This window comes from Cervus canadensis, chromosome 3, assembly GCF_019320065.1.
Source record: "Cervus canadensis isolate Bull #8, Minnesota chromosome 3, ASM1932006v1, whole genome shotgun sequence".
Lineage (NCBI taxonomy): Eukaryota > Metazoa > Chordata > Mammalia > Artiodactyla > Cervidae > Cervus > Cervus canadensis.
The window spans coordinates 5,064,218-5,085,087 of record NC_057388.1 but is presented as its reverse complement, the minus strand read 5'-3'; the positions used below and the strand labels follow the sequence as shown (position 1 = coordinate 5,085,087).

At 38.3% G+C, this 20,870-nt stretch overlaps 1 protein-coding gene across 1 annotated transcript in view; it reads left to right on the top strand.

The window, feature by feature from the left end:
- SPATA48 (spermatogenesis associated 48) overlaps positions 1-20,870 on the top strand; it is a 66,186-nt gene that overhangs the window by 11,246 nt on the left and 34,070 nt on the right. The gene's annotated exons all lie outside the window — the stretch shown is intronic.

Genomic DNA, 20,870 nt, shown 5'->3' with positions numbered 1-20,870 from the left:
CAAAGAGCTGTCATACTGAGTCAAGTAAGAGAAAGAAAAATATTGTTGATAGCACTTAAAATGATATAAATGAACTTATTTACAAAGCAGAAACAAACTCACAGACTTAAAGAACTAGGGTAAGGGTGGGGAGAGGGATAGTTAGTTTGGGATTGACATGTGCACGCTGTTACATTTAAAATGGATAACCAACAAGGACCTATTGTATAACACAGGGAACTCTGCTCAGTATTTTGTGATAACCTAAATGGGAAGAGAATTTGAAGAAGAATGGTATATGTATAATGGAATCACGTTGCTATTTACCTGAAACTATCACAGCATTGTTAGTCAACTAGCATGTAAGTCTTTTTTAATAGCTACCATTTATAAAGTACCCTTCCTTACATGTCAGGCCCTGTGCAGGAGTTCAGTCATTGCGTAGTCTCATTGTCTGTGCATCCCTACAACAGCACTGTGGGACAGGAGTGAGTAGTGGATGATGGTATGATGGTATATTCAACCCAGGCCCCCGCTACTGGCAAGCAAACCCTCCCCAGTAGCAGCGAGCAGTGGCCACTAAGTGTCTGACAGCCACCAGCTGGACAGTACATCCTGCCTCATGACCACTCAGACTTGCCGGTGACTGACGTCCTTGAAGAAAGAGAGTGACGCTAGTCTTCAGCTGAAACCATATTCCCATTAGTGTCTTTTCCTTGTTGTATCCTACAATTCACCTGGAACACTCCTACCATGTATTAATTGAAAAAAAAAAATGTTTCGGTTCCTGTGTCTCGACAAGACAATGTGTTTATCTTGTATTATTTGAGAAAGCTGAAACCCAGTGATGTAAAGCAACTGACTTGACCATAAAGATAAAGTCAAACTTTAAAGCTGGATATATTTCTGAATCTTCCTATGTGGATTTAATAGACTCTAAACTCTTAACGTTTAAATTACTTGGAGACTCCTCCAGAGATACATAAGTATGACATGTTCCTTTTTTTAAGCAGCTTTACTGAGGTTTATTTTACAAAACATAAAACTTGCCCATTTGAAGTATTCAATTCAATGGGGTTTTTCTTTGGCTATTCACTGAATTTTACAAACATTACCACAGTCTAATTTTTGAACATTTTCGTCACTCCCCCCCAAAAAAATGTCTATTAGCAGTACAGTTATGGATACCTTCAAGGAATCTATGTGCATTTTTGTAACTCTTGTATTTATTCCTTCCTAAAGCTGATCTCCCTAAATTTATCTGTAGTTTCTCAAGGTGATTTCTCCTTTTCCCATCTCTCCCTTTCCCTTTTCTGATTCTTGGACAGAGAGAAAGGAGCATACCTCCCACAAGTCGTCAGGTATACTAGGGTGTGTAGCCGTGGAATAAAAAGGTTACTCACAATATATGTCACCTGGGTCTCCTTTACTCAAGATACCGTCCACCCATGCCAGGACTTCATGTCTATTCTTGTCTGCATTTTTTTCTATAAGAAAATCATGGCGTTAAAATGGGGGAGATTTTCCCTGTTTTGAACTATTCTAAATTCAGATGAAATAGAGAATTTGATTTCAATAGTAAGGAAAATTTGTATTTGTTAATTTTGCTTATTCCATCTCCAGACTCTTCAAAGAATCCATTTCTCCTTCTGATAAGTCCTGTGAGAGCTTGGAAAGGGGACATTATTATTGAAGGCACTGATGCTTTTTTTTTTCCATCTAAGGCTATAAATTTATGGCAAGGCTATATGCTTTGCCTAGCTATCTATATTAGAATTCTGAAGTTCTTGTCATGCAAAAACTCATAAAGCATACTTATTTAAACTGAAGCATAGAGTTTTATGTCAAGATAAACCTTGATATTTTCCTACCAGTAATGGAAGCTAACTAAGTAACATGGGACAATATTTCCAATGGAAATAACTAGATTAATATTTACTTTTTAATATCAAAAAGCTAATAAAGTGGGGAGAAATTACTGAACCAATGAAAGGTTAGAAACTTTAAAGTGTAAGCCAGTACTTAGGGTCACTTTGGCCTGATAGGAATTTGCTGCTCTAAAAAGGGAAACTACTCTAACTGAACATTTGCTAGTCTCATAGGTATAAGTCATCAAAAATTAGGATTGATCTTTGAAAACCACCCACTATTTTGGGCTAAATACCTGAAGGCTGGCATCTTAAAGGTAAGCATAGATCAATAATAATTTAAAAAAAAAAAAAAAACTACAACTGGCTTCAGAATAAATGAGAAAACTTAAAAGTCTTTAACCAGTGTTAAAGTGACCCAAGATTGCTATCATTTCCAGGACACCAGGCAGATACAAAGAAAACCTCTCTGGAGGAAACTAATATATTAATTAATAAGCCTAAAATTATTTCTGTCAATAACTTTTAAAATACAGTGCTTAATACACAGTCAACAGTAACCAAACAAAAAGCGAATGGACACCATAAATGAGAAAAAAACAAAAAGACTCACAAATTGATTCTGGACATTGGAAGTAGGCACAAAATGGTCAAAAAAAACCCCCAATGAGCTAACACTTTTGCAAATAAGTTGGAAATTGTAAAATGCAAAATTCAAAAATTGAGGAAAATGTAGTTTCAGAACTGGAAAATAAACAAAGAACAAAAATTGATCCTGTAGTGAATTAGACATGGTTAAAGAGAGAATTGGAGAACTGTAGATAAAAGAGAGAAACTACTCTTGATGCACAAATTTATAAAAAGATGAAAAATACCAAATTGTTTACTTTTATGGGAAAGTAAAAAACATAAAAAATACGGTGAAAAAGAATGTATGTTTATTTGGAATCCCAGATGTGTAGAAACTAGTATAGAAGCAATATATGAAGATACAATTATTACACCCACTACTGTTTATTTCTGGAGTTCCCTGAGGCATTCCCTCACAATTTCTGTTGTACATTAAGGGTTAGTTATGGACGGAGGTTTGTGACATTGTATACAGGAGACAGGGATCAAGACCATCCCCATGGAAAAGAAATGCAAAAAGGCAAAATGGCTGTCTGAGGAGGCCTTACAAATAGCTGTGAAAAGAAGAGAAGCAAAAAGCAAAGGAGAAAAGGATGCAGAGTTCCAAAGAATAGGCAGGAGAGATAAGAAAGCCTTCCTCAGGAATCAATGCAAAGAAATAGAGGAAAACAACAGAATGGAAGAGACTAGAGATCTCTTCAAGAAAATTAGAGATACCAAGGGAACATTTCATGCAAAAACGGGCTCAATAAAGGACAGAAATGGTATGGACCTAACAGAAGCAGAAGATATTAAGAAGAGGTGGCAAGAATACACAGAAGAACTGTACAAAAAAGATCTTCATGACCCAGATAATCACAATGGTGTGATCACTCACCTAGAGCCAGACATACTGGAATGTGAAGTCAAGTGGGCCTTAGAAAGCATCACTACGAACAAAGCTAGTGGATGTGATGGAATTCAAGTTGAGCTGTTTCACATCCTGAAAGATGATGCTGTGAAAGTGCTGCATTCAATATGCCAGCAAATTTGGACAACTCAGCAGTGGCCACAGGACTGGAAAAGGTCTGTTTTCATTCCAGTCCCTAAGAAAGGCAATCCCAAAGAATGCTCAAACTACCACATGATTGCACTCACCTCACACGCTAGTAAAGAAATGCTCAAAATTCTCCAAGCCAGGCTTCAGCAATACGTGAACCATGAACTTCCAGATGTTCAAGCTGGTTTTAGAAAAGGCAGAGGAACCAGAGATCAAATTGCCAATATCCACTGGATCATCGAAAAAGCAAGAGAGTTCCAGAAAAACATCCAGTTCTGCTTTATTGACTATGCCAAAGCCGTCAACTGTGTGGATCACAATAAACTGTGGAAAATTCTGAAAGAGAAGGGCATGCCAGACCACCTGACCTGCCTCTTGAGAACCTGTATGCAGGTCAGGAGGCAACAGTTAGAACTGGACATGGAACAACAGACTGGTTCCAAATAGGAAAAGGAGTATGTCAAGGCTGTATATTGTCACCCTGCTTATTTAGCTTATATGCAGAGTACATCATGAGAAACGCTGGGCTGGATGAAGCACAAGCTAGAGTCAAGATTGCTGGGAGAAATATCAATAACCTCAGATATGCAGATGACACCACCCTTATGGCAGAAAGTGAAGAGGAACTAAAAAGCCTCTTGATGAAAGTGAAAGAGGAGATTGAAAAAGTTGGCTTAAAGCTCAACATTCAGAAAACTAAAATCATGGCATCTGGTCCTATCACCTCATGGGAAATAGATGGGGAGACAGTGGAAACAATGTCAGACTTCATTTTTGGGGGGGCTCCAAAATCACTGGAGATGGTGACTGCAGCCATGAAATTAAAAGACACTTACTCCTTGGAAGGAAAGTAATGACCAACCTAGACAGCATATTAAAAAGCAGAGACATTACTTTGCCAACAAAGGTCCGTCTGGTTAAAGCTTTGCTTTTTCCAGTGGTCATGTATGAATGTGAAAGTTGGACTGTGAGGAAAGCTGAGTACCGAAAAATTGATGCTTTTGAACTATGGTGTTGGAGAAGACTCTTGAGAGTCCCTTGGACTGCAACTCCTTGCAACTCCAACCAGTCCATCCTAAAGGAGATCAGTCCTGGGTGTTCATTGGAAGGACTGATGCTGAAGCTGAAACTCCAATACTTTGGCCACCTCATGTGAAGAGTTGACTCATTGGAAAAGACCCTGATGCTGGGAGGGATTGGGAGCAGGAAGAGAAGGGGACCACAGAGGATGAGATGGCTGGATGGCATCACCAACTCTATGGGCATGAATTTGAGTAAACTCTGGGAGTTGGTGATGGACAGATAGGCCTGGCGTGCTGCAATTCATGGGGTCGCAAGGAGTCGGACACAACTGAGTGACTGAACTGAACTGAAGTGAACTGAACTGATGGTTCCATACAAGAATGACAAGCATGACAGCAGCAGCTGTAGGTGTCAGTCAAAAAAATGTCTGCAAAATCTTAAAGCATGGAAGACACGAAAGTGGAAAGAAGTAGAAAGTTTTTGAAAGTTTTTTCTCCATATTGTTTACAGTAGTCATATTGTTTAAAATCTGAGCATTAGTTGTTAACTTTTGTTAGGTCTTGTTCAACATGAAGAAACTCTAGGAAACTGAAACATTCATGATGATGGCGATGGAAGATTTAATGGAATGATGCTCAAGTATTAGGACGTAAAGAGGTCTCCTCCAGTGTCATCAATCTAAGAAATATCTAGAGTCATTAGTAGAGGTCCCCATTGAATCAGATACAAAGAACACTAAAGATGAAATCAAAGAGCCAATTTAATCACTGCTTTATGAAATAGTACAGACAAAACATTCACAAAACAGAAGTAGAAAGAAGATGCACCAGCAGAAGAATAGCTACTAGAAAATGAATGTTTATTAGGAAATGATGTAGATTATGTAAAGATGAGGACCTGGAAACTGAAACAGTTCATAAAGAAATTGAAGATACATAACATAGAAGTGTTGTCTTACAAGACTAATCAGGAAATGGAAGAGATTGTGTATTTGAGAAAGTCCAGTTTCCAGTGAAAGACTGTGCCATGATACCAATGATGTGATACACCAAGATGACAGTGAACAATAATATGAATCCCCAGAAAGTGAAGAGGCATAATTTCAGACCCTGATATTTATCTTCTTAGGAACAATAAGAAATGACAGATTTCAGAATTTTTTCCCCTCAAACTAGAAGAGGACCAGTCTTAGGCACACATCACTCACCAATTTTATCAATAATTAGCCATGGGAAACAGCTTATTGTGACAGATTTTGTAAATTGCTGAAAAGTTCATAATCTAAAATATTTTAAATGAATTGTAGTTTAGAATGTTTTTTAGAAATTTTTAAAAAATGATCTGATTTTGTATTTTTCCATGCCTCCTTTTTAACAGTATATCCCATTGGTTTTACTTGTTTGTTCCACCTCTCAGTTCAGTTCAGTTAAGTCACTCAGTCGTGTCTGACTCTTTGTGACCCCATGGACCGCAGCACGCCAGGCTTCCCCATCCATCACCAACTCCTGGAGTTTACTCAAACTCAGGTCCATTGAGTCGGTGATGCCATCCAACCATCTCATCCTTGTTGTCTCCTTCTCCTCCCGCCTTCAATCTTTCCCAGCATCAGGGGTTTTTCCAGTGAGTCAGTTCTTCACATCAGGTGGCCAAAATACTGGAGCTTCAGTTTCAGCATCAGACCTTCCAATGAATATTCAGGACTGATTTCCTTCAGGATTGACTCGTTTGATCTCCTTGCAGTCCAAGGGACTCTTGAGAGTCTTCTCCAACACCAAAAGCATCAATTCTGTGGTGCTCAGCTTTCTTTGTGGTCTAACGCTCACATCCATACATGACTACTGGAAAAACATAGCTTTGACTAGATGGACCTTTGTTGGCAAAGTAATGTCTCTGCTTTTTAATGTGCTGTCTAGGTTGATCATAACTTTTCTTCCAAGGAGCAAGCATCTTTTACTTTCATGGCTGCAGTCACCATCTGCAGTGATTTTGGAGCCCAAGTCTGTCACTGTTTCCCCATCTATTTCTTTTTTTTTTTATGATTTTTTTAAATTTAATTTTATTAGTTGGAGGCTAATTACTTCACAACATTACAGTGGGTTTTGTCATACATTGACATGAATAAACCATGGAGTTACATGTATTCCCCATCCCGATCCCCCCTCCCACCTCCCTCTCCACCCGATTCCTCTGGGTCTTCCCAATGCACCAGGCCCAAGCACTTGTCTCATGCATCCCACCTGGGCTGGTGATCTGTTTCACTATAGATAATATACATGCTGTTCTCTCGAAACATCCCACCCTCGCCTTCTCCCACAGAGTTCAAAAGTCTGTTCTGTACATCTGTGTCTCTTTTTCTGTTTTGCCTATAGGGTTATCATTACCATCTTTCTAAATTCCATATATATGTGTTAGTATGCTGTAATGTTCTTTATCTTTCTGGCTTCACTCTGTATAATGGGCTCCAGTTTCATCCATCTCATTAGAACTGATTCAAATGAATTCTTTTTAACGGCTGAGTAATATTCCATGGTGTATATGTACCACAGCTTCCTTATCCATTCGTCTGCTGATGGGCATCTAGGTTGCTTCCATGTCCTGGCTATTATAAACAGTGCTGCGATGAACATTGGGGTGCACATTTCTCTTTCAGATCTAGTTTCCTCAGTGTGTATGCCCAGCAGTGGGATTGCTGGGTCATATGGCAGTTCTGTTTCCAGTTTTTTAAGAAATCTCCACACTGTTTTCCATAGTGGCTGTACTAGTTTGCATTCCCACCAACAGTGTAAGAGGGTTCCCTTTTCTCTACACCCTCTCCAGCATTTATTGCTTGTAGACTTGTGCTTGTAGACTTTTGGATAGCAGCCATCCTGACTGGCGTGTGATGGTACCTCATTGTGGTTTTGATTTGCATTTCTCTGATAATGAGTGATGTTGAGCATCTTTTCTTGTGTTTGTTGGCATCTGTATGTCTTCTTTGGAGAAATGTCTGTTTAGTTCTTTGGCCCATTTTTTGATTGGGTCATTTATTTTTCTGGAATTGAGCTTCAGGAGTTGCTTGTATATTTTTGAGATTAATCCTTTGTCTGTTGCTTCATTTGCTATTATTTTCTCCCAATCTGAGGGCTGTCTTTTCACCTTACTTATAGTTTCCTTTGTTGTGCAAAAGCTTTTAAGTTTCATTAGGTCCCATTTGTTTATTCTTGCTTTTATTTCCAATATTCTGGGAGGTGGGTCATAGAGGATCCTGCTGTGATTTATGTCGGAGAGTGTTTTGCCTATGTTCTCCTCTAGGAGTTTTATAGTTTCTGGTCTTACATTTAGATCTTTAATCCATTTTGAGTTTATTTTTGTGTATGGTGTTAGAAAGTGTTCTAGTTTCATTCTTTTACAAGTGGTTGACCAGTTTTCCCAGCACCACTTGTTAAAGAGGTTGTATTTTTTCCATTGAATATCCTTGCCTCCTTTGTCAAAGATAAGGTGTCCATAGGTTCGTGGATTTATCTCTGGGCTTTCTATTCTGTTCCATTGATCTATATTTCTGTCTTTGTGCCAGTACCATACTGTCTTGATGACTGTGGCTTTGTAGTAGAGTCTGAAGTCAGGCAGGTTGATTCCTCCAGTTCCATTCTTCTTTCTCAAGATTACTTTGGCTATTCAAGGTTTTTTGTATTTCCATACAAATTGTGAAATTATTTGTTCTAGTTCTGTGAAAAATACCGTTGGTAGCTTGATAGGGATTGCATTGAATCTATAGATTGCTTTGGGTAGAATAGCCATTTTGACAATATTGATTCTTCCAATCCATGAACACGGTATGTTTCTCCATCTGTTTGTGTCCTCTTTGATTTCTTCATCAGTGTTTTATAGTTTTCTATGTATAGGTCTTTTGTTTCTTTAAGGTAGATATACTCCTAAGTATTTTTATTCTTTTTGTTGCAATGGTGAATGGTATTGTTTCCTTAATTTCTCTTTCTGTTTTCTCATTGTTAGTATATAGGAATGCAAGGGATTTCTGTGTGTTAATTTTATATCCTGCAACTTTACTATATTCATTGATTAGTTCTAGTAATTTTCTGGTAGAGTCTTTAGGGTTTTCTATATAGAGGATCATGTCATCTGCAAACAGTGAGAGTTTCACTTCTTCTTTTCCTATCTGGATTCCTTTTACTTCTTTTTCTGCTCTGATTGCTGTGGCCAAAACTTCCAAAACTATGTTGAATAGTAGTGGTGAGAGTGGGCACCCTTGTCTTGTTCCTGATTTCAGGGGAAATGCTTTCAATTTTTCACCATTGAGGGTGATGCTTGCTGTGGGTTTGTCATATATAGCTTTTATTATGTTGAGGTATGTTCCTTCTATTCCCTGCTTTCTGGAGAGTTTTAATCATAAATGAGTGTTGAATTTTGTCAAAGGCTTTCTCTGCATCTATTGAGATAATCATATGGTTTTTATCTTTCAATTTGTTAATGTGGTGTATTACATTGATTGATTTGTGGATATTAAAGAATCCTTGCATTCCTGTGTTTCCCCATCTATTTTGCATGCAGTGATGGGACCATTTCTAACACAGCTCTTATTCTTACCTATATGTATGGGTCAGATGTAGAAATAATATTGAAGTAGCACCAATTTGTTTGGCATAAGTTTTGTATTTGTTAGTCATGCATAACACTAACAATGTTGTTTTGATTTTGGTGACTTCTGCAATAAACACGGATTTTTATCTGCAAAGGCACTTAAATATTTGCTAATGACTTGCTGATAGGAGTCATCATAAACTGTGCTAGTTAACAGAACAATGGGATACTGGGGAGTATAGTACCTGGAGATACGTTAGAACTATAAACAGTGGAATAAAACAGCACAGTTAACAACTTGATCTAATAGACATACATAAATAAATCTTTTTGCAATAATCATTGATAAAAGTTACTACATATTATGCATAAAGCAAGTCTAAATTTTTTTAATATTTTAAACCATACAGAATATATTCTTTGCCTACAAGACAATTAGATCAAAATACACTAAAAAATCATGTATTTGGAAACATAAAAATATATTTTTGAATCAGTTACTGACAAGAGAAGAAATCATAAGGGAAAGTAGAAAATATCTTGAGTTGAATAATAATAAGATATTGTACAACACAGTATAACCAGTATTTTATAATAACCTATAAATGGAATATAATCTTTAAAAATTGTGAGTTATATCATACACCTATAATATATAATATTGTACCTCAACTATAGTTTCAATTAAAAATGGAAGTATTGTAGCAACATGTGTGGGAATGCAATTACAATAATCTCTGGAGGAAAATATATAATCTTCAAAAATACAGCAGAATAAATCCTGGAAATTAAAGAACTATGCAAGCATGCATCTCAAAAAGTGAGAAAAAGAGGAATTTTTTTTTCAACTGAAGGGAGGATATAATAAAGATAAAATAAGAAATTAAGGAAATAGAAAACAAACACATTTTAAAAGCTCAGCAGTGCCACAAGTTGGCTCATTGAAAAACATTTGATATTTACCTGTCAGTGCCAGTCAAGAAGAATAAAAATATAACTTTGGGGGAGCCAATATAATGGTGACCACATAAAACTGGCCTTCCCCACAGAACCTCAGAAACGATTCATAACAAGACAAATGATAGTTTTCAAGAGCCTATTATACACAGTAAAGTAAGTTAAAAGAGAAAGATAAGTATCGTATACTAACACATATATACAGAATGTAGTAAAAATGGTACTGAAGAATTTATCTACGGGGCAGCAATGGAGAAACAGATTAGAGAATAGACTTAAGGACATGGGGAGAGGAGACGAGAGGGTGAGATGTATGGAAGGAGTAACATGGAAACTTACATTATCATCTGTTAAACAGCCAACGGGAATGTGCTGTGTGGCTCAGGAAACATGCTGGGACTGTGTATCAACCTAGAGGGGTGGGGTGGGGAGGGAGACGGGAGGGAGGCTCAAAAGGGAGGGGAGCTTTGTGTACTTAGGGCTGATCCATGCTGACGTTTGACAGAAGACAGCAAAATTCTGTAAAGCAATTATCCTTCAATAAAAGACAATTTTAAGAAATCAGCATAACTAGAAGACAGAGAAACTCTACAATGAAATTACTGCAAGTTAAAAATAAAACAGGTCATGTCTCAAGTTCTCAACAGAAAACTTTTTATGGTAAATGAAAACAGTCTTGGAAAAATTACATGGTAGATAGAAGGCAGCCTAAAATTGTTTAAAAAAAAATCATGTCAATGTATGACAAAACCCACTACAGTATTGTAATTAGCCTCCAACTAATAAAAATAAATGAAGAAAAATTAAAAAAACAACAACAACAACAAAAAAAAAACCTGTATAAATAGACTTAAGTCTCTGGTGAGTTAGACAGGAATTCGCCTGCAGTGCAGAAGACCCAGGTTTGATCCCTGGGTCAGGAAGATTCCCCTGGAGAATGAGATGGCTACCCACTCCAGTATTCTGGCCTGGAGAATTCCATAGACAGAGGAGCCTGGCGGGCTGCAGTCCATGGGGTCGCAAAGAGTTGGACAAAATTGAGCAACAAACACTACTAAGACTAAAAATATAAATGATGTCTAAATCTAATGTCTAAGTCTACAGAGAATGAGTTAAAATAGCATGTGATTTGTGATGGCAGTTTCTGAAGGGAATTGTGCAGGAGAAGATTAAAGGAATGAGAGTCACCTTTTGGAGGTTGGGTGACAAAGGGGCAAAAAAGGAAGGAAAGAAGAAAATTTAAGATGCTGAAAGGCAAAAATAATTACTTAACTGGAGATTATACAACCCCTCTTCTAACAGTCAAATAAGATTTAAAAAAAGAAAGAAAGAAATTATACTTGGCTACACTGACAAAAGAGGGCACGATTGAACTTTGAATTTTATAAACCACATGAAATTCACAGATTGAACTAAACTGTAATAAAACGGAAAGCAAGAATTAGAATACTTCAGTGAAGACAATTAGTCCCCAAATCGACTATAAAACAGAAGAGAATTGTAATACATTCTGAAGTTTGTTATATATTTTAAAACAACCATTTGGGGATGTGAGAAAGTGCAGAAATTTCATACTGAAATTCAAAGAATAATTGCAAATAAAATTTTAGGTGAAATAAAGATTCATTCAGAAATTATGACTTCATTACCTGAAACCCAACAAAAAGACAATTAAAATAAAAATTTAATGAAAATCATCCAAGAGAATAAAAAGACAGTAAAGAATTAGTTGAAAATAGCTAAGGGAAAATGGTTGAAAAGAAAGATATGCAAAGAAGAAACAGTTCAGTTCAGTCACTCAGTTGTGTCCGACTCTTTGCAACCCCATGGACTACAGTAAACCAGGCTTCCCTGTCCATCACCAACTCCCAGATTTGCTCAAACTCATGTCCATCGAGTCAGTAATGCCATCCAACCATCTCATCCTCTGTCATCCCCTTCTCCTCCTGCCTTCAATCTTTCCCAGCATCAGGGTCCTTTTCAGTGAGACAGTTAATTCGCATCAGGAGGCCAATGTATTGGAGCTTCAGCTTCAGCATGAGACCTTCCAGTGAATATTCAGGACTGTCTGGTTTGATCTCCTTGCAGTCCAAGGGACTCTCAAGAGTCTTCTCCAACACCACAGTTCGAAAGCATCAGTTCTTCGGTGCTCAGCTTTCTTTATGGTCCAACTCTCATATTCAATATACATGACTACTGGAAAAACCAAAGCTTTGGCTAGACGGACCTTTGTTGGCAAAGTAATGTCTCTGCTTTTTAATATGCTGTCTAGGTTTGTCATAGCTTTTCTTCCAAGGTGCAAGCGTCTTTTAATTTCATGGCTGCAATCACCATCCATAGTGATTTTGGAACCCAAGGATATCAAGTCTGTCACTGGTTCCATTGTTTCCCCATCTATTTGCCAGGAAGTGATGGGCTTGGATGCCACAATCTTAGTTTTTGAATGGTGAGTTTTAAGCCAGCTTTTTCACTCTCACTTTCATCAAGAGGCTCTTTAGTTCCTCTTTGCTTTCTGCTATAAGGGTAGTATCATCTGCGCATCTGAGGTTATTGGTATGAAAGCTTGTACTTCATCCAGCCCAGCATTTCATATGATGTAGTCTGCATATAAGTTAAATAAGCAGGGTGACAGTATACAGCCTTGACGTGCTCCTTTCCCAATTTGGAACCAGTCTGTTGTTCCATGTCTGGTTCTAACTGTTACATATTGACCTGTATACAGATTTCTCAGGAGGCAGGTTAGGTGTTCTGGTATTCCCATCTCTTGAAGAATTTTCCAGAGTTTGTTGTGATCCACACAGTCAAAGGCTTTGGTGTAATCAGTAAATCAGTAGTAGATGTTTTTCTGGAACTCTCTTTCTGGAACTTTCTGTGATCCAAGATATGTTGGCAATTTGATCTCTGATTCCTCTGCCTTTTCTAAATCCAACTGGAACATCTGGAAGTTCTCAGTTCACGTACTGTTGAAGCCTCGGGAGAATTTTGAGCATTACTTTTCTACTGTATGAAATGAGTGCAATTGTGTGGTAGTTTGAGCATTCTTTGGCATTGCCTTTCTTAGGGATTGGAATGAAAACCAATTTCCAGGATCATTTCCAGTCCTGTGGCCACTGCTGAGTTGTCCAAATTTGCTGGCATATTGAGTGCAGCACTTTCACAGCATCATCTTTCAGGATTTAAAATAGCTCAACTGGAATTCCATCACTTCCACTAGCTTTGTTCGTAGTGATGCTTCCTAAGGTCCACTTGACTTCACATTCTAGGATGTCTGGCTCTAGGTGAGTGATCACACCATCATAGTTATCTGGGTCATTAAGATTTTTTTGTATAGTTCTTCTTTGTATTCTTGCCACCCCTTGATATCATCTGCTCCTGTTAGGTCCATACCATTTCTGTCCTTCATTGTGCCTATCTTTGCGTGAAATACTCCCTTGGTATCTCTAATTTTCTTGAAGAGATCTCTAGTCTTTCCCATTCTATTGTTTTCCTCTGTTTCTTTGCATTGATCATGGAGGAAGGCTTTCTTATCTCTCCTTGCTATTCTTTGGAATTCTGCATTCAGATGGGTATATCTTTCCTTTTCTCCTTTGCCTTTAGCTTCTCTTCCTTTCTCAGCTATTTGTAAGGCCTCCTCAGACAACCATTTTTCCTTTTTGCATTTTTTTAAATTGGGGATGGTCTTGATCACTGTCTCCTCTACAGTGTCATGAACTTCCATCCATAGTTCTTTAGGCACTCTGTCTATGAAATCTAATGCCTTAAATGTAGTTCTCACTTCCACTGTATAATCATAAGGGATTTTATTTAGGTCATACCTGAATGGTCTAGTGGTTTTCCCTACTTTCTTCAATTTAAGTCTGAATTTTGCAATAAAGTGTTCATGATCTGACTGCAGTCAGCTCCTGGTCTTGTTTTTGTTGACTGTATAGACCTTCTCCATCTTTGGCTGTAAAGAATGTAATCAATCTGATTTCATTATTGACCATCTGGTGATGTCCATGTGTGGAGTCATCTCTTGTGTTGTTGGAAGAGGGTTTTGCTGTGACCAGTCCATTTTCTTGGCAAAACTCTATTAGCCTTTGCCCTGCTTTATTTTATACTCCAAGGCCAGACTTGCCTGTTGATTCAGGTATTTCTTGACTTCCTACTTTTGCATTCCAGACCCCTGTGATGAATAGGACATCTTTTTTTGGTGTTAGTTCTAGAAGGTCTTGTAGGTCATCATAGAACTGTTCAATTTCAGCTTCTTCAACCACTTTAGTGGTTGGGGCATAGACTTGGATTACTGTGATATTGAAGATTGCCTTTGGAAACGAAGAGAAATCATTCTGTCATTTTTGAGATTGCAACCAAGTACTGCATTTCGTACTCTTTTGTTGCCTGTGAGGGCTACTCCATTTCTTCTAAGGGATTCAGTGGAGTAGAAGGTCATACACTCATCTTCTCCTGCAAGATCTCCAAAATTGCAGCTCTCTGCTGAACAGTCATTGACAGGAGAATGTTGGATCCCACCAAAAAAAGATACCCCACATCCAGTGACAAAGGAGAAGCCCCAGAAAGACAGTAGGAGGGGTGAAATCGTGTTTAGAATCAAACCCCATTCCCTTCAGAGATGTTTAGAGGGCTCAAACAAAGCCTGTGAGCACTAGGACCCAGAGACCGCACAGAGACTGAGCCAGACCTGCCTTTGAGTGTTTTAAGTGTCTCCTGCAGAGGCATAGGTCAGCAGTTGCCTGCTGTGGAAACGGGCTCTAGCTGCAGCAGACCTGGGACACACAGCATGTGGCAGAAGCTCTGTTGGAGGAGGTCACCATTAGCCCCACTGTAGAGCTGCTCAGCAGACAACCACAAACTGTAGAACTATTACACCAATGAAATTTTCAACTTGTTAAGAAAGTTCTAGGACCCACAACAGATTTCCCAACCTGGGAATTTGGCAAAGGGACTGAGAACCCCCAGAGAGTTTGACTCTGGAGACCAGTGGGGTTTGACTACAGAACTTTCACAGGACTGGGGAAACAGACTCTTGGAGGGCACAGACAAAACCCTGTGTGCACCAGGAGCCAGGAGAAAGGAGCAGCGTCCCCACAGGAGACTGAGCCGGACTCGCCTGGGAGCGTCCAGGGGTCTCTGGCAGAGGCGTGGGAGGCCTGCTGGGGGGTCGGGGCACTGAACGCAGAAGTGTGGGCGTGAGTCCTGAAGGAGGTCACATCCTCATTAACCCTGCTGTGGTTTGGCTTCAGGCCAAACAACAGGGAGGGAGCACAGCCCTGCCCATCAACAGAAAATGGGATTCAAGTTTTACTGAGCATGGCCCCGCCCATCAGAACAAGACCCAGATTCCCCCACAGTCAGTCTTTGCCACCAGGAAACTTCTACAGGCCTCTTATCCTTAACCATCCGAGGGCAGACAGAATGAAAGAAGAAACAATATATGTATAATTAGAGTCCCTAAGAAGAGCTAAATAATAGAGTGGGTATCATATGTCAAACCAGTGTTTCTCAACCTTGGCACAATTGATGTTTGCTGGTGGTAGTGGTATTTAGTGGCTAAGTCGTGTCTGACTCATTTTCGACCCCATGGACTGTGTAGCCCACCAGGCTTCTCTGTCCATGGAATTTCCCAGGCAAGAATACTGGAGTGGGTTCCCATTTCCTTCTCCAGGGAATATTCCCTACTCAGGGATCGAACCCACATCTCCTGAATCAGCTGGCAGATTCTTTACCGCTGAGCCACCAGGGAAGCCCCACAACTGACATTTCAGTTCAGTTCAGTCTCTCAGTCGTGTCCGACTGTTTGCAACCCCATGAATCGCAGCACGCCAGGCCTCCCTGTCCATCACCAACTCTCGGAGTTTACTCAAACTCATGTCCATCGAGTCGGTGATGCCATCCAGCCATCCCATCCTCTGTCGTCCCCTTCTCCTCCTGCCCCCAATCCCTCCCAGCATCAGGGTCTTTTCCATTGAGTCAACTCTTTGCATGAGGTGGCCAAAGTATTGGAGTTTCAGCTTCAGCATCAGTCTTTCCAATGAACAACTAGGACTGATCTCCCATAGGATGGACTGGTTGGATCTCCTTGCAGTCCAAGGGACTCTCAAGAGTCTTCTCCAACACCACAGTTCAAAAACATCAATTCTTTGGTGCTCAACTTTCTTCACAGTCCAACTCTCAGATCCATACATGACTACTGGAAAAACCATAGCCTTGACTAGACGGGCCTTTGTTGGCAAAATAATGTCTCTGCTTTTCAATATGCTGTCTAGGTTGATCATAACTTTCCTTCCAAGGAGTAATTTCATGGCTGCAATCACCATCTGCAGTGATTTTGGAGCACCCAAAAAATAAAGTCGGCCACTGTTTCCACTGTTTCCCCATCTATTTCCCATGAAGTGATGAGAGCAGATGCCAGGATCTTAGTTTTCTGAATGTTGAAATTTAAGCCAACTTTTTCACTCTCCTCTTTCACTTTCATCAAGAGGCTTTTTAGTTCCTCTTCACTTTCTGCCATAAGGGTGGTGTCATCTGCATATCTGAGGTTATTGATATTTCTCCCAGCAATCTTGATTCTAGCACGTGCTTCTTCCAGCCCAGTGTTTCTCATGATGTACTCTGCATATAAGTTAAATAAGCAGGGTGACAATATACAGCCTTGACATACTCCTTTTCCTATTTGGAACCAGTCTGTTGTTCCATGTCCAGTTCTAACTGTTGCTTCCTGACCTGCATACAGGTTCTCAAGAGGCAGGTCAGGTGGTCTGGTATGCCCTTCTCTTTCAGAATTTTCCACAGTTTATTGTGATCCACACAGTTGAAGGCTTTGGCATAGTCAATAAAGCAGAACTGGATGTTTTTCTGGAACTCTCTTGCTTTTTCGATGATCCAGTGGATATTGGCAATTTGATCTCTGGTTCCTCTGCCTTTTCCAAAACCAGCTTGAACATCTGGAAGTTCTCGGTTCATGTATTGCTGAAGCCTGGCTTGGAGAATTTTGAGCATTACTTTACTAGCGTGTGAGATGAGTGCAATCGTGCAGTAGTTTGAGCATTCTTTGGGATTGCCTAAACTGACATTTAGGGCTGGGTAATTGTTGTGCGGGACATTGTGTGCACTGAAGAATCATTAGCAGCTTTCCTAGTTTCTCCCCACCAAACACCAGTAAAACTCTCCTTGGTGAATCAATATACCTTCTCAGAAAGCTAGAAAATGGGCAGCAAAGTGGACACAAAATGGATAAAATAGTGACAGTTTCCAAACCACAGCCCAAGGAACGGAAATCATAGAAAGCTTTTAATGATTATGCAGTTGAGGAGATTGGAGTTGTAGGCAGCTAAGTCAAGCAAAATATGCAGAGTAGGATATCAGAGGAGGGAGCTCCATACAAGGGACTCTGGAGACCTGGGTATGAGTCTAAGAATGCACAGGTCTCTGAATATTGATCTGTGTGTCCTTAAGAGGAAATTACCAATGCTGGACAAAGACCTTTTGTGAAGAACTTCATGATCATTCTCTGACGCTCAGACAGGCAGAGGGTGGTTCATGTCCCCACAGAGAAGGAAGACACATAGTACATGGGATATCCGTAGATGCCTCAGAAAGCTATCACCTCTAGTCAGGTCAAATTAGTCCTCTAAAAGTTCTTCTGGACTTCAACGAGCAAAGTTTAAAAGGAACCCTCAAAAGCACCCAACTGATTTCAATTATTGAAATTTGCACTGAAATAGAATCTAATACTAAGTATAAAACTAGTTCTAGCAACCAAGAAACTCAAGGGCAAAACAGATGCACACTGAAAAAATTCATTTTTATGCAGAGAAGAAGAAAAATATTACCATAGTCAAGAGAAAAATAAATCAGTAATACCAGACACAGGAGTGACAGACATGAAGAAACTACAGGAATATGTTACAAATTTGTTCCCTACACTCAGGCTGTGGAGGAGACCACAACCACGACAATGTGGGAAATTGGCCACACAAACAAGACTCAAAAGGATTTATAGAGAAAAATACAGCGTCTAAAATTAAAGATAAACAGCTCTGAAAGCAGATTAGAGACTGCAAAATAAAAGAATAATGAAAGACATAGCAATAGAAACTATACAAAATAAATACAGGGAGAAGATCAGCAGTCAACTGTGGAGCAATATCAAGTTGCATAACATATGTGTAGTTGGAATCCCAGGGGAGAAGGTGGGAAAAATTATTGGGGGAAATCATGGCCAAAATTTTTCCTAACTGATGGAAATTATAAATCTGCAGACCCAAGAAATTCAGCAAATGCCAAGCTGAATATAGATAAACCCATGCACATCAATCACATTGCTGAAAAACAGTTATTGATAAAAGAGAAGATCGTAAAACAGGTAGAGGAAAAAATGTATATACAAAAGAGCACATATAAAAATGGCAGCAGGCTTCTTGTCAGAATCTGTACAAGCCAGAAGAACATGAGCACACAGTAAATTTTTAAAAAGCCAACTAAGAACATTTAAACCAGCGATTACAAATATTTGGCAACCCTGTGGCAAAACTACAAAGTGTATTGAGAAAAATTTAAAAATACCCAAATAGAGCAATTTGCTCTCATCTGGATTGGAAGGCTCAGTGTTAAAATTTTTTTTAGACCTTTCTAAGTTGATTTTTAGTCTTAGTGCAATTCCAATCAACATCCGAGCTGTTTCTTTTAGAAAATTGAAAATTTCTTTATAAAATGAATACAGAAATCTAAGAATCATAAATAACCAAGACTATTCTTAGCAAGGGAGTGGAATCAATATTCATTTGTAATAAAAGCTATCAACAAATTAGATTTATAAGGGGACTTCCTCAACCTGATTTTGGACATCTGTGGTAAACTAAGGCTAAAGTAATGATTAAAGACAGTTTTCTTTCCTTAGAATCAGAAATTAAAAAATGCCTGCTCTTGTAATTTTTGTTTTCCATCTCATGGAGGTAATAGCTATTGCAGTAACATAAGAGAATTAAAAGCCATAGATATTGGAAAGGAAGAAACAAATCCATCTTTACATAGACATTATATAGAAAACCCTCAGGAATCTGCAAAACAACTACTAAAGTAATAGTTGAGTCAATTAAAGGCACAGGTTTATTGTTTAATATACAAAAACCAATTGAATCTGTACATATCAGAAGCAAACAACTGCAAAATGAAAATTTAAGATTATATTTTACAAACCAAACCAAAACTAACATAGAATTGTGTGAAACATATGCACATTTTCTTCCCTGACAACCAGAGTACTATACTGGGTGAAATAAAGAAGACCTAAATAAGTGGAAAGCTTATTATTAAAACCAGGCTCAGGGACAGAAAGACTTATTATTGTTAATATGCTAATGCTTTCCCAGTTGATCTGTAGATAGTTTCAATGCAAACCACATAAAAATCCTAAGAGGCACTTCTGAAGAAATTGGCAAGCTGATTGTAAAATTAATATACAATGGAAACCTCAAATAGCTAAAACTATTTTGAATAAAAAGAACAAGTTGGAGAATTTATTCTACCTGATTTCAAGTCTTACTATAAAGCTACAATAATCAGTACCAATAGGCAAATGATAGACATACAGATTAATGGAACCTAAGAGTCCAGAAATAACAGCCACCGAATACATTGCCATTTGATTTTTTTTTTTTAATGTGCCAAGCATTTTAGTGAAGAAAGGAAAATATTTTAGTATATTACAGAAACAGCTAATGGATATCCCATTAACCTGTTTATATCCATTATAAACAGTTAATGGATATCCCATTAACCTGTTTATATCCATTATAAACAGTTAATGGATATCCCATTAACCTGTACAAAAAATAACCTTAAGTGGATAATAAGCCTTAATGTAAAATTAAGATTATAAAATTTTAGAAATATTTAGATTGTCAAAATGCATTATAAAGAAAATGAACCAGCAAGCCACATAATGGGAAAATATTCACAATCATATAAATAAGAAAGGATTTGTATCTAAAATGTATAAAGATCACTTAAAATCAATCAGGAACAATATGCATACCCCACATGAAAAATTATCAAAAGATCTGAACAGACACCTCACAAAAAAATATAAGAATGGCTAATGGACACATTAAAAGATGCTCAATGTGCTGAGTCATTAGTGAAATACAACTTATATACAGTATATCTCCACAATAGCTAAAATTTTAAAGGCTAAAAATTCCAACTGTTGACAAGGATACTTGAACTCTCACACCCTGCTGGTGGGGATGTGAAATGTTACAAATACTGCAGAAACTTTAGCACTTTGTTCAGAAGTTAGACACACACCTATCAAGTGTCCAGACATGCTACTCCTAGATACTTACACAAGACAAATTTGAATATATGCCCACACAATGACTTGAGCATAAATACGCAAAGCAGCTTTATTCCTTATTGACAAAAAGTGGGAACAAATTGTTCATGTGCATGTGAAAGTATGAACACATTGTAGCATAGCCATACAACAGAATAATATTCAGCGAGTAAGATCTATTATTCTAATACATGTGACAACAGGAATGAAACTGAAAATCATTATACTGCGTGAAAGGAGCCAGAAACAAAATATTATACATTAGCTGATTCTAAAATGCAGAACAGTATAGAGTGACAAAAAGCAGATTACTTGTTGACCTGGACTGGGAACATAGGGATATATGGATCCAAAGCAGCATGAGAAATGCTTTTTCAAAATATAAATACTCTGAATCTTGTCTGTTGTGGTGGTTTCATGAAAAAAAAAAAAAAAATATATATATATATATATATATATATAT